This window comes from Pyrus communis, chromosome 6 (assembly GCF_963583255.1).
Source record: "Pyrus communis chromosome 6, drPyrComm1.1, whole genome shotgun sequence".
NCBI classification, from domain to species: domain Eukaryota; kingdom Viridiplantae; phylum Streptophyta; class Magnoliopsida; order Rosales; family Rosaceae; genus Pyrus; species Pyrus communis.
In genome coordinates this window covers 13,035,558-13,048,912 of record NC_084808.1, presented here as the reverse complement: position 1 = coordinate 13,048,912, position 13,355 = coordinate 13,035,558, and the positions used below count along the sequence as shown (strand labels likewise).

The 13,355-nt window shown below is 40.1% G+C and overlaps 1 long non-coding RNA gene across 2 annotated transcripts; it reads right to left on the bottom strand.

Moving 5' to 3' along the window:
- Positions 1 to 8,529: 8,529 nt before the first annotated feature.
- LOC137736430 (uncharacterized) lies at positions 8,530 to 11,401 on the bottom strand. Of its 2 annotated transcripts, XR_011068747.1 has the most exons (4): positions 11,211 to 11,401; positions 9,594 to 9,639; positions 9,448 to 9,515; positions 8,530 to 9,009 (listed from the first exon to the last, which is right to left on the bottom strand). It is a non-coding gene; the product is annotated as an uncharacterized lncRNA (long non-coding RNA). The 2 variants fall into 2 exon arrangements; XR_011068746.1 differs by lacking the exon at positions 8,530 to 9,009 and having other exon boundaries at positions 9,263 to 9,515.
- Between the last annotated feature and the right edge of the window lie 1,954 nt (positions 11,402 to 13,355).

The window sequence follows — 13,355 nt, the reverse complement described above, 5'->3', positions numbered from 1 at the left end:
AAAAGACAAGGAAGCTAAGACCACAAGCGATATGGCCAAAGGTGGAACAAGGGAGAGAGCATCGTCGCCACAACAATAGGAAGCCATAAAGAACCGTGAAAATTGCTAAGCCAACTTACATAGGGGAACTTATGGAGCAAGAGCCGCGCATTCTCGTCTCCTTGCACGAGTACTTCCTAAAATACTTTTTCCAACAGTGCACTACCGCTGCTTGTCACATGGTTAAAGTGGAGATAGAAGAGCCTTCAAAAGGCAAAGTTATCACCATCGAGGAAAAGAAGACCCTCACGCTCAAAGAAAGCATGTCGGCACATTTTAGCATTGATGAAGCACTACTATTGCCCAAGGAGATGCAAAAAACACTAATAGCGGTCTTGGTGAGTCCCTATGAGCACAAACTGCAAGAAAGCAAGGACAAAAGGCTTTAAACTTTGGCCACATGAGTATGCCACATGTTGTGTCGCCCATGATGCAATCAACTTTACTGACGAAGACTGGCTGTTGGGATCAAAGCCTCATAATATTCTTCTCTTCATCTTTGGGTATGTAAAGGAGCATAAAGTCAACTTCATGCTGCATTGGATAATGGATCGGCCATAATCATCATGACAAAGTCAACAATGACCACAATCGATATCGAGATGGATGAACTATCCCCAAGCCGCATCCTAATCCAGGGTTTTAACCAAGAAGGACAAAGAGTGATAGGCATGATCCGAGTAGAGTTAACCATTGGCGAACTCAAATCAAGCACACTATTCCATGTGATTGATGTAAGAACTTCCTACAGCTTACTCTTAAGAAGGCCTTGGATCCACAAGAATGGAGTGGTTCCATCCATCCTTTATCAATGCTTGAAATTTTATCGAGAATTAGTAAAGATGATACAAGGCGACACCAAGCCATTTACCAAAGCTGAATCACACTTCACGAACGCCAAGTTCTACATGGATGAAGACATAGTGCCCGAAGCTCTTCCAAAAGAAATCAAATCCATAGGCAAAGTCGCACCTAAGAAACAAGAGTGGCAAGCTATACCCAAGAAACAAGAAAAGGAAGCCGTGCCACCTTCAAGCAAAAACGACGATGAGCCTGCTAAGCCCACAACAACCAAAGGGAGTGTGATGCCCTCAAAAATATCAAACACACCCATCTTCTAATACCCCGTGTTGAGAAGAAAGAATGGGTAATACCAATTCGAAACTGGAACAAGCAAAGCCGGCACACAATTACACAAGGATAATGTAAAGCTACTTAAGACAAAAGTGGTTGTACCTCTAATACAACTAAGTGATGCTAAATTATCAAAACCACCACAAGGTTTCGTAAAACCCCTACCAAAATGGGCGGAACCAAGCACTCTTCCAACCAAGAAAATCGAAGAAGGTTTTGACCCAAACGCCTACAAACTCATGTCAAATGGTGGGTACGATTTCGCCTTCCCTTCAATCTTGGAAAGAATAATGCAGACACCATCAATGACAAAGAACATGACTTCACCGAAACTCAGAAGAATTTGAATGAGCATGGTTACAGAGTTGACAACAATAAAGCTAGACTTGCCTTCACACCAAATAAACCCGTGAAGATTTCAAGCAAAGTAAAAAAACGTTAGTGCTCAACAAATCAGTGTGAGCGTTAAACAAAATCAAGATGAGCCTAAACCAGCCCTTCAAACGTCAGTCTTTGACAGTCTAAATCATTCAAAACCCAGAATTTTGGCACTTGATCTCATTGGTGGTCAAGATCAAACTTCCGTCTTCAAGCGGCTTAACACACCAATACCCCAAAGCTCTGTTTTTGAAGGTTGTCAAAACCTAAGAAACAAAGCAACACGACTAACTCTTCTCCACGACGATCTATCTTGGAAAGACTTGAAAAAACTAAGCAACCTTCTAGAAAGAGGAAGACAATGCCAAAAGGAGAAATGATCGACAGTCTAGCAGCAAAGGACGAAATTTAAAGCTCGATTCTTTCAAGGATGAAGCACTAAGCAACCTTGGAAGTTGACACAAAAAGATAACTGAAGCTAAAGAGGTGCACCATCATCCACACTGGCCAATCTTCACACCAACAAGCCCAAGAGGATGGCACTGAAGAGAAGGTTCAGGACGTCTTCCTCATCACAATCCAAGAAGACAAAAAAGATGAAATCCCCAAGGAAGACAGCACTGATGTGCCACCACAACTTGAGGATGAAGGGCAAGCCACATTTGATGATCTTAAGGAGCTCAACTTAGGCACAAGCGAGGAATCAAAGCCTATCTTCGTAAGTGCACTACTAAGTGCAGACGAGATCGAGGAGTACTACCAACTGCTAATGGAGTACATAGACGTCTTTCCTTGGACCTACAAAGAAATGCCCAGCCTTGACCCTACCATAAAACAAACTCAAAAACTGGAATGCGATCGATAAAGCAAACTCAAAGACGCTATCGATCCAAGCTCATCTCACAAATTGAGGCCGAGATTGACAAGCTAATCGAAGCAAGCTTCATTCGAGAAGTGCAATACCCTAAATGGATCTCCAATATCGTCATTGTCCTTAAGAAATCTGAACAAATACGTGTTTGCGTAGATTTCCGCAACTTTAACGATGCTTGCCCAAAACATGACTTTCCTTTGCCAATCATCGAAATCATGGTGGACACAACCACTGGCCACAAGGCACTATCATTCATGGGATGGCTCTTCTTAGTACAATCAAATCCGCATGGCTCCCAAAGACGAGGAATTAACAGCTTTTCGCACTCCAAAAGGTATCTACTGCTACAAGGTAATGCCCTTTGGCTTGAAGAACAATGGGGCTACATATCAATACGCAATGCAAAAAATCTTCAACAATATGCTACACAAAAACGTAGAATGTTACATGAACGACGTAGTTGTTAAGACCAAAAAGAGATCTGATCACTTAAAGGATTTATGAATGATGTTTAACAAACTACGGCACTACAACCTCAAAATGAACTCGTTGAAGTGTTCATTTGGCGTCACTTCTAGGAAGTTCCTCGGCTCATTGTCAAGCAATGTGGCATTGAAGTAAACCAATCGAAGATCAAGGCCATCCAAAGCATGCCCAAACCAAGGAACTTACACGAGCTGAAAAGTCTACAAGGGCGGCTAGCCTTTATTAGACGCTTCATGTCCAATCTCGCTGGACGATGTCAACCCTTCAGTCGGACTCATGAAGAAGGACTCTCCGTTCATATGGGATTATGCATGTTGCAATACCTTTAAGAGCATAAAAAGGTACATGGCAAGCCCATATATCTTAGGAACTCCAGTGTCTGCCAAGTCTTACATCCTATACATTGCCGCACATGAGGGTTTCGTTGAAGCACTATTGGCACAAGAAAATGAAGACCAAAAGGAAAAAACACTCTACTACCTAAGTAGAACTCTCACTGGTGCCAAGCCCAACTACTTACCAATCAAAAAGATGTGACTTGCCCTAGTCTTCGACGTCCAAAAGCTAAGACACTACATGCATGCTTAAACCATCCACTTGGTTGCTAAAGCCGACCCTGTCAAGTACGTTATGTCCAAACCCATTCTGACAGGGCAACTAGCTAAATGGGCATTGTTTCTCAATTAATATGAAATCATTTGCGTCCCAGCTAAAGCTGTCAAGGGACAAGCCCTAGCAGATTTCCTTGTTGACCATCCAACCCCAGCCTATTGGAAAATCTCAGACGACTTGCCTAACGAGGACGTGTTCTACATCGACATCTTCTCGACATAGACAATGTTCTTTGACGAATCCACACAAATGGACGGAGCAGGGGCAGGAGTAGTATTCATGTCACCATAAAGACAAGTACTACCCTATTCCATCCGACTAAGCGAGCTATGCTTTAACAACGTCATTGAGTACCAAGCATTGATCATTGGGCTCCAAATGGTGATCGACATGCAAATCACAATGCTAGAAGTGTATGGCGACCCCAAGCTCATAATTAATCAACTCTTAACTGAATATGAAATGAGGAAAGATGATCACATCCTATACTTTCAGCTAGCAACTCAATTGCTATAAAAGTTTGAGGCCGTGACGCTAGAACATATGCCAAGAAAAGAAAATCAAATGGCAGACGTTCTCGCTAACCTAGCCTTAAGTATGGCACTGGAGAAGACGACGATGCAGACATGCCAGTTTACCAATGATGGGTGATCCCGCTCGTCACTAAAATACTACTGAATGATACAAACATCATCTCAATACTTCTAGTCAACACTAAATAGTGGAGACAACCACTGATCGACGACTTTGAGCATGAAAAGATTCCAGACAATCCTAGACACCGCTCTGAAATATGTCAACCAGCACCTCGCTTCCTTTACTACAAATGAGCACTCTACCAATGCTTTTTTGAATGAGTACTTCTGAGATGCCTAGGTGAGGAAAAAGCCAATCAAGTCATGGAAGAAGCACACTCAGGCATATGCGGGGCGCATTAGTCTAGACCAAAGCTACATTTCCATCTCAAAAGAATGGGTTACTACTAGCCAAGCATGGTGAAGGATTGCCTAGAGTATGCCAAAAAGTGCCAAGCCTGCCAATTCCACGCCAACTTCATACATCAACCGCCTGAACCATTAGACCCTACAATTGCTTCATAGCCGTTTGATGCATGGAGATTGGATGTCGTAGAACCAATCACACCAAAGTCATCTCCATGAGAAGCTTATATCCTATCTATAACAGATTACTTCTCCAAGTAGGTTGAAGCCATACCCTTAAGGGAAGTCAAGAAGGAAACTATCATTTGTTTCATCAAAGAGCATATCATCCATCAATATGGTGTGCCTCGCTACATCATCACCGACAATGAAAAACAGTTCTCCAACCGACTCATGGATGAGCTCTGCAAGAAATACAAATTCAAGCAGCACAAGTCTTCTATGTATCATGCTTCAACCAATGGTCTTGCGGAAACATTCAACAAAACGATGTGCAACCTCCTAAAGAAGGTAATCGGCTTAACAAAGAGAGACTGGCATGAAATAACAAGTGAATCACTTTGGGCATATAGGACAACACATAGAACTCCTACCTAAGCTATACCTTATTCTCTCGTATATGGCGTGGAAGTTGTTATGTCGCTCAAAAGTCAAATCCTCTCACTAAGGATGGCTATACAAGAAGGCTTGACTAAAAGGGAAAATGCAAATCTACAACTTCAAGAGTTAGAAGCATTCAATGAAATGAGGCTCAAAGCTCAACAACATTTGGAATGCTACCAAGCACGGCTACCCAAGGCTTTCAACAAGAAAGTCCGCCCAAGGTCTTTCCAAACTGGAGATCTTGTCTTGACATTACGAAGGCCCATCATCACTACTCACAAAACAAAAAGCAAGTTCACATCAAAGTGGGATGGACCTTACGTAATAAAAGAGGTCCACACCAATAGCATCTACTTAATCATAGCGGAAAACGGCTTAAAGATCGGCCCCATCAACTGCAGGTTCTTAAACCGCTATTACCCCTAAACCAAACACTCATTGCTCCTTACCTGCATAAGCCTAAACTACACATCGCACAATGCTCCTCGTCTGCATGAGCCTAATCTGCACACGGCACAATGTTACTTGTTCGCACGAGCTTAAAAGGCGACACTCAATGTTCCTTGTTCGTACGAGCTTAAAAAGGGACATTCAACGCTCCTCGCCTGCATGAGCCTAAACTGCACACGGCACAATGCTCCTTGTTCACACGAGGTTAAAAGGTGACACTCAATGCTCCTTATTCACACGAGCTTAAAAGTAGGGGTGGTTCGGTATGGGATCCCATACCGAAACCCTTGTCCCGATTCCCAAACCGAAATTTTTGGGAATCCCAAATTCAATACCAATCCCAAACCAAATTTTCGGGAATCCCAATTTTCGGGAATCCCGAAATATTTTCGGGATTTCGGGACAAATCGGGAATCCCGAAATGTTTTTGGGCTTTTGGACTAAAATTTGACATATTATGTTTTTGGGCTAAAATTTGACATATTATGTTTTTGGGCTAAAATTAAGTTTCAATCTACCCACTACCCATTTGTGCACAAAGTTTCAATAATAACAAAGTTTCAATTTGCCCACTACACATGCATCATGCATGCAATAAAAATAAATTATGTACCAAACCCAAAACCAAAAATAATAGTTACAAGCCAAGGTTTTAAAATAAATAAAGTAACAAACTCAAAAACAAAAATAATAGTTACAAGCCAAGGTTTTAAAATAAATAAAGTAACAAACTCAAAAGCAAAAATAATAGTTACAAACCAAGGTTTTAAAATAAATAAAGTAACAAACCCAAAAGCTAAAAAGCAAAGCTTAAAGTCTATAAATATTGTTGGCCTCTTCAGCCCCTTCGTCCCCTTGATCTTGTTGATGCTTGTGGTTGCTCCCTTCTTGTTGGTACTTGTACTATTCCCCTTGATGTTGATGGTTGAGCCCTTCCTCTTGCAATGGGCGGTCGTGGAGGTAGTGATTGATTTTGACGTTGTTGAACTTCAACTTGGAGTGGTCGAGGAGGTGGAGGTGGCATTTCATTTTCTTGTGTTGTATTCTCCTCACCTCCCAAATTAGCCGTGCCTAAAACAATAAACCACAAATCATTTACATTGAATTATAGTCTAATAGATAATAAATACTAAGAAAATAAAAGAGGAAATTAAATTGTTTACTTACTTCTTTCTAAGCGTTCAAGCTCCTTGTAGAAATGGAATTCGTCAAGTGTAGGCTCCTTATAGAAACAAAATTCTTTTCCTCTAAGCCAATCACTAGTACACACTAAAGCCTCAACCGTTTTAGGTGTTAAGGAAGTTCTAAAAGGATCAACAACTCTCCCACCAAGACTAAAGGCATTCTCACTAGCAACGGTGCTACTAGGAAGGGCCAAAACATCCTTAGCAACTTTACTAAGAGTTGGATATTGAGCACAATTTCCTTTCCACCAATCCAAAAGATTGAAACCCTCATATGTTAGGCTTTGATGTGGATCATTGAAATACATATCCACTTCATTGGCTATCTCATTTTGTTGTGCCTCCGCTCTCTTTCGTTGGATCTTCTTTGTCATCCTTGAAGCAACATCAATATCTACAATCACACCCCCCACATCATCTAGTACAACACTTGATCTTTGCTCCACATTTGAGGTAGCACTACTACTAGTACTACTAGTACTACTACTACTAAGGACCACTCCCTCCTTGTATGCATTATACAACTCGGTTACATAGCCTTTAACCCTTACTTTCTCCTCCCTTATTTTGTCCCATCCATAGCCGAGCTCTTCTAAATTTGTCTCCAACATATCAAATTTGTACCTAGGGTCGAGTACTTGGGCTACAAAGAGAATAGGATTCACCTTTTCAATGTGACCCCAATATTTGTCAAACTTGAGCTTCATTGAGGTAGCCACACTTTGCAAAGTGGCATTAGAGGCGTTTAAAATTTGTTCTTGTATCTCCACTTGCAAGGCAATCACTGTGCTAAGTATTAAGTGTGACGTTGGAGTAAGGGTTGCACTCAATGTCAAGGTGGCATCATAAAACTTTTTAAGAAAGTGAGCAAAACTCATCGACCTTTCCCAATCATTCACCTCCGGAGGACCCACCCGCTTGGTCTTTCTTGTCACCCCATCAACCTCTTTCGAGACCTCCTCTTTAAAGTAAGCAATAAAAGAGTCACACTCAAAGGCCATCTTAGAGAACACTTCTTTAAACTTGAAAGCACTATTAAGCATCTCATATGTGGCATTCCACCTTGTGACAACATCAAAAGGGATACTTGACATCCTATCAAATCTCAACAAGACACAATATTCCCTAAAAGACTCCAACCTTGCCGGGGATGAGTGTATAAACTTCACACAATTTCTTATGGCATCAATTTCACAACTAAGCTCCGTCATTCCATCCTTAACTATCAAATTGAGGATGTGACAAGCGCACCTCATGTGCAAGTGAGCCCCGTCAAGTACAAGAGTACCATTTGACTTGAGTCTTCTTTTCATGTATGCAATGGCGGTGTCATTTGCACTAGCATTGTCAACGGTAATGCTAAACACCTTGTCAATGCCCCAATCATTCAAGCAAACCTCTAGACATCTTCCAATATCATCACCCTTATGAGAAGTAACTTGGACAAAGTTTAGGATCCTCTTATGCAACCCCCAATTAGTGTCCAAAAAATGGGCCGTGATGACCATGTAGTTTATCATTTGAATTGAGGTCCAAGTGTCGGTTGTAATGCTCACTCTCAACCCCTCAATCACACTTTTTATTTTAGCCTTCTCTTCAACATACAACTCCAAAACCGCCGCCGCCACCTTATGCCTATTAGGAAGTTTGTATTTTGGATTCAAATCACGAATAAAATCTCGAAAGTCTTCTTGATCAACCACCCTAAAAGGCATCTCCGCTATTATAATCCACCTCACACATCTCCTATCAAGTCTTTTTTGATTGAAAGTGTGAGTGGCAACCGGACCTCCCATCCTCGCTTGTGTCAATGTAGGTTGCTTCGGATCCACATTCTCAAAGAGACTAGAACCCGGGCATTTCCTCAAATGCTTAAGAATTCCCGTCGTCCCATGAATTATAGGGTGTGACGGTACTAAGAGTTTGCAATGCTTGCATTCGGCCATGAAAGATTTCTCCCCATTATTATCGGTGATCGTTACCCTCTTAGCATCATTCCACGCCGGACTTGGACCCTTTCTCCTATTGCCCTTTTTCCGAGGAGGACTCTCCCATTGTCTCACTACTTCTTCTTCTTCTACTTCCTCTTCCCCCTCTTCCCCCTCTTCTTCTATTTGTTCTAATGCAATATCCTCCTCCATATCCGGATCATCATCCCAACAATCTTCATAATAATCATTATGCAAATAATCTTGAGGTGAGGGAGTGCCTAGTTGAAGGGTACCACTAGGTTGGGTTTGTTTTCGTTTTCCTAATACCGAGACCATAGGTGTACTAGATTGGCTACTAGACCCGTCCATCCTAAGTCCTAACAAATAAAATAACAATGCACATTAATATATCACAACCACAGTTCAGCATATATCCAAATTCCAATCAATAAATAAATTAAATGGTTCAAAAATCTGAGCATTCAACATAGAAAATTGACATAGTTAATCTAAAACTATACTTAATTAATTTCCCCACATTTCCTCAGTCATGTAATTTTCTCTAGATGAAAATATATAAACTTTACGTTCATTTACTTAAAAACATCATTTGCCGAAAGAATTCCCCTGTATATAAGAAGAAAAATGGAAAAAATAAAAAAAAGGACACATTTGTCGAAAATAATAGGAGGAAAATATATTGGTTCAGTTACACAGCATCAAAACACTTACTAAGACAATTGGAGGAGCTATCACCACAAGTAAATAATATTAAATGCAAGAAACAAGAAACAAAAAAGAATGTAAGAACTTACGTCAATGATTTCCCATTAAAGACAATTGGAGGAGCTATCGCCGCAACAATACAAAATCCAATGTGGAGCTGCCACACGAAAAATGATTAAAATCAGATTGGTAAGTCAAGCATAATAAGTCAAATAGATACAGTATCAGTACATACCATATAGAACATGAAAAACCAACCAAACTTCAGGGCACTATCTGTCCTGCAAGTTGGAAAAAATACACCTCAACACAGTCAGCAGTGCATGATATTACCGGGTTCAGTTTAACAAAGAAAAACAACACATTACATTTCCATCCACATAGATAACAGTGACATCATACAACTGATTATCTACCTATTTGTACAACAAATGAGATGGGACAAGGTCCCATAGATCATAAACTTCTTCATAAACTATAAAGATGCATAAATGCAGCAGTATATTTTTGAAAAGTTACAATCATGGTAGCTGCATACAATAAGGCACACCCCGCGTCAATATCTATGGATTAACGAGAGGAAGTATCTACCCAGAAGAATCAGCTTCAGATGTATCTCAATTCACTGCAAATGCAAAAAATGTACCAGCAGAATCCAGATTTTCTGAAGCAGCAGGGTTTTCAAAAACCATGCATGCAGACATGAACATGCACTCAGAAGAAGATCAGGCACTTAAACTTTGCTGCTTTTGCATATAGATTGATTTGAAAATAATTTGTGTTTGCTTTTCCTTATAAAAGAACATTTTTTGCATCTAAAACTTGTATTTGTTTTTCATTTTTTAGATCTTTTTTGTGGCGTTTGATGAGTAAAAGCTTTTAGGTTGATTATTAATGTGTGCATACCTATTGCAGTTGACTGAGAGTTGCAAAGTGGTTCCTTCAAGTACTTGCCTCTACCGTCTTGTTGCCATTGTGGAGCACTTTGGAAGAGCTGGAAGTGGGCACTACACCGTTTACAGAAGCGTGAGAGCTGATTTATGTGAAGAACCTTGTGACGAGTCTGAGGTCGACGCTGCTGCACAGATTAAATCTATTTCAAATTCAGAAATGTATAAGTTATTAACTCCAAATGTATAAGTTGATCCAAAAGAATATAAACTCCAAATGGATAGATTCATCATCCATGTAAAAAGTTACAACAGACAATCCACAAATTGACACAAGGTAAAAGTTACAATAACAACAAATAACCCACAAAAGTTGTGGAAACGGTCTTACTATTTATGTTTGACCCCATTATGATATCAATGAAATATACCTTCCACTCGTGCTGGTATTTGGAGATTAAAAAGCACAAGAATTTTTGTTTATTAGTGATTGGTAATCAAGTGAACCACTTATTAGTCACTGAAACAAGGTATACCATACACAGTAGAAACAGAAACAAGACCACAGGCTGGACAAGTGATGTACCACAAGAAATATAGTAGTTCATAGATATAAGTTGATCCAAAGAAATGTAATCTCCAAAGGACGGATTCATCATCCCATACAAACAATAAATACAAGAATATTTATACGAACAGTCTTGTTTCGTAATTATTCTACTCTGACAACAAGCCAAAAGCCCTCAAACGGTCAAACCATAATTTATCTGCTACCCTAGGCTCTCTAATTATTCCTTTCAAAATCTAACATCTTAGTAGAAAGCACCTTATGTCTAAAACTTTTACGGATTTTCCCCTTGGTATAATCTGGATTTTTCAGTTTTTTAGTTTTCAGGTTGGACTGGTTGGTCTCTGCACTTTGTGGGGATTTCTAGGTTGTAGTTATATCTGCTGTATTTTACCTTTGTTTGTCTCACTTCGTAGTTGTTTTGGCGGACCTCTAGTCAATCGTGTCCCCTCCAGTAATGCTTATCATTTTCTTTGATAAATTATATTTCCTATAAAACATGGAAAAACAAAAACTGGCATAAAAAAGCGTCTTAAAAATCTTAAAAATCGGGAAGTCACTGGAAAACTTTGAAGGGTCAGTAAAACTAGAGAGAGAGTGAGACTCAGACTCAGTGCTAACGGCATAAATTAATTACCTAATTTGGGTGAGAGTGAGACTCAGACTCAGTGCTAGATTGAGAGTTCTGTCTGTGAGGGAAAATTGCCCGAGAGAGAGAGAGATCGCAACTCGCAAGTGTCGCCGTGTCGGAGACGATTCGTGAAGGAATCGTGAAGGAAGGCTGGAGAGTTCTGTCCAGCGATTCGTGTCGGAGACGATTCGTGAAGGAATCGTGAAGGAATCGTGTCGGAGACGATTCGTGAAGGATGCTTTGGCGTGGCGCTGGTGGCTGGGTGTTGATTTGTGAAGCTGGGTGGTGGTGATTCACTAATTTCTGGTGAAGGAAAGCTGGTGGCTCATGGCTGCGTTTCAACTTCATCTTCAAGCTACGGAAGTGAAAGCAGAAATGGGATCTAACCTAAAAACAAATGAACGGCACAGATTAAATCTAAAACAATGAACGGTTGAAATAATTATCTTATAATTAAAAAATAATATATATATATAATATTTATTTCTATTCGGTATGGGAATACCGAAAAAATGGAGATGTAATACCGAATCCCATACCGAAAATTTCGGTTTGGTTCGGGATGACATACCAAAATTTTCGGGAATTTTGGTTTGGGATTTTTTTGGTTTGGGATCGGGATTTTTTCGGTTTGGTTTGGGATTTTTGGGATTTTTTTCCAGCCCTACTTAAAAGGCAACACTCAACACTCCTAGCCCACAAGAGCATTAACTGTGTACAGCAAAATCACCATCAAAACTGTCAAAACCATCAAAAAATAATCTGTCATTCCTTTGAACTACTTCATGACTTAATCTCTCCTCAACCGAGCGTACATAGGCAACTTGAAACCTCGATGTCATGAACATGGTGCGAAGGATTCAAGGTAAGAATCCTCGATGTACATGCCTTCTTCTTCGTATTTGGTCAACCAAAATCTGTCATCGCCCAAGATACTTCAGAAGAACACGATTTAATATGCATCGAGTTATCTTTCACAAGAAGAACAAGTACCTTAAAGCCAGTCAAATGGCGCACAAAGCTTCGACGTCATTCCCCTATCTTGTGAATCGTCTTCCTACGTAAGAATGGTGATGGTATTACTCTTAAAGCACTTGAAAAATACCATTGCTGCAACAAAACAAACAAGGCAACATAAGCATAAGAGTGGGGCGATAAGAAGAAAAAAAAATTGCTTAACTAAAGCAAAAGATTTGTGAGACAAACCTCATAAGCGTTGAAGGATGACGATGACAAAGTCACAACAACGAAAAGAAATCAACCACAAATGCTTAAGCAGCATAACAAAGAGGGTAGCCACAAGACGATCCTTCAAAGCATGCTACAGTAGCAAAGAAAACCAAAATACTACGTAATCACACTACGCAACCCCGCAGTGATTCAAGTAGTTTCTTGCACTACACGACAACGTCACCGTCGAGGGAAAACTGTGACCAAAAGGCACTACACAATGTAACCCTGCTACAGTCTTTTGCACAAGACCACTCTGTAAAAAGTGACGCACTGAAACAAGCTTCAAGCAGCTACAACTCACGGCAACAAGCAGAGTCAATGTGCATGGCAAAGATGTGTTGTGACAAAAACACACACCCAATTGTCCTATAAATAAGGTTCAATTGCTTCCTACTGCTATAGGGAGAATACATACCAAATAGCAAAAGGAAAATCAAAAGAAGGAAGCACATTCCAGCTGCAAGAAGGAAACAAATTCCAAGCAAAAAAAGGGCAAGCTAATTTCAGCACAAAGAAAAAAAAAACATGTTGTTTTTGCAACAAAATCAGCAAAGAGAAGAAAAGGAAACAAAGAAATAAGGAAAGGGCTTTAAATTTTCTAAAACATCAAAGGAAAGTACCTTTCCTTGCCAAAATACAAAAAAGGAATCCCTCCAAGGCAAGGATAAGTCTTCA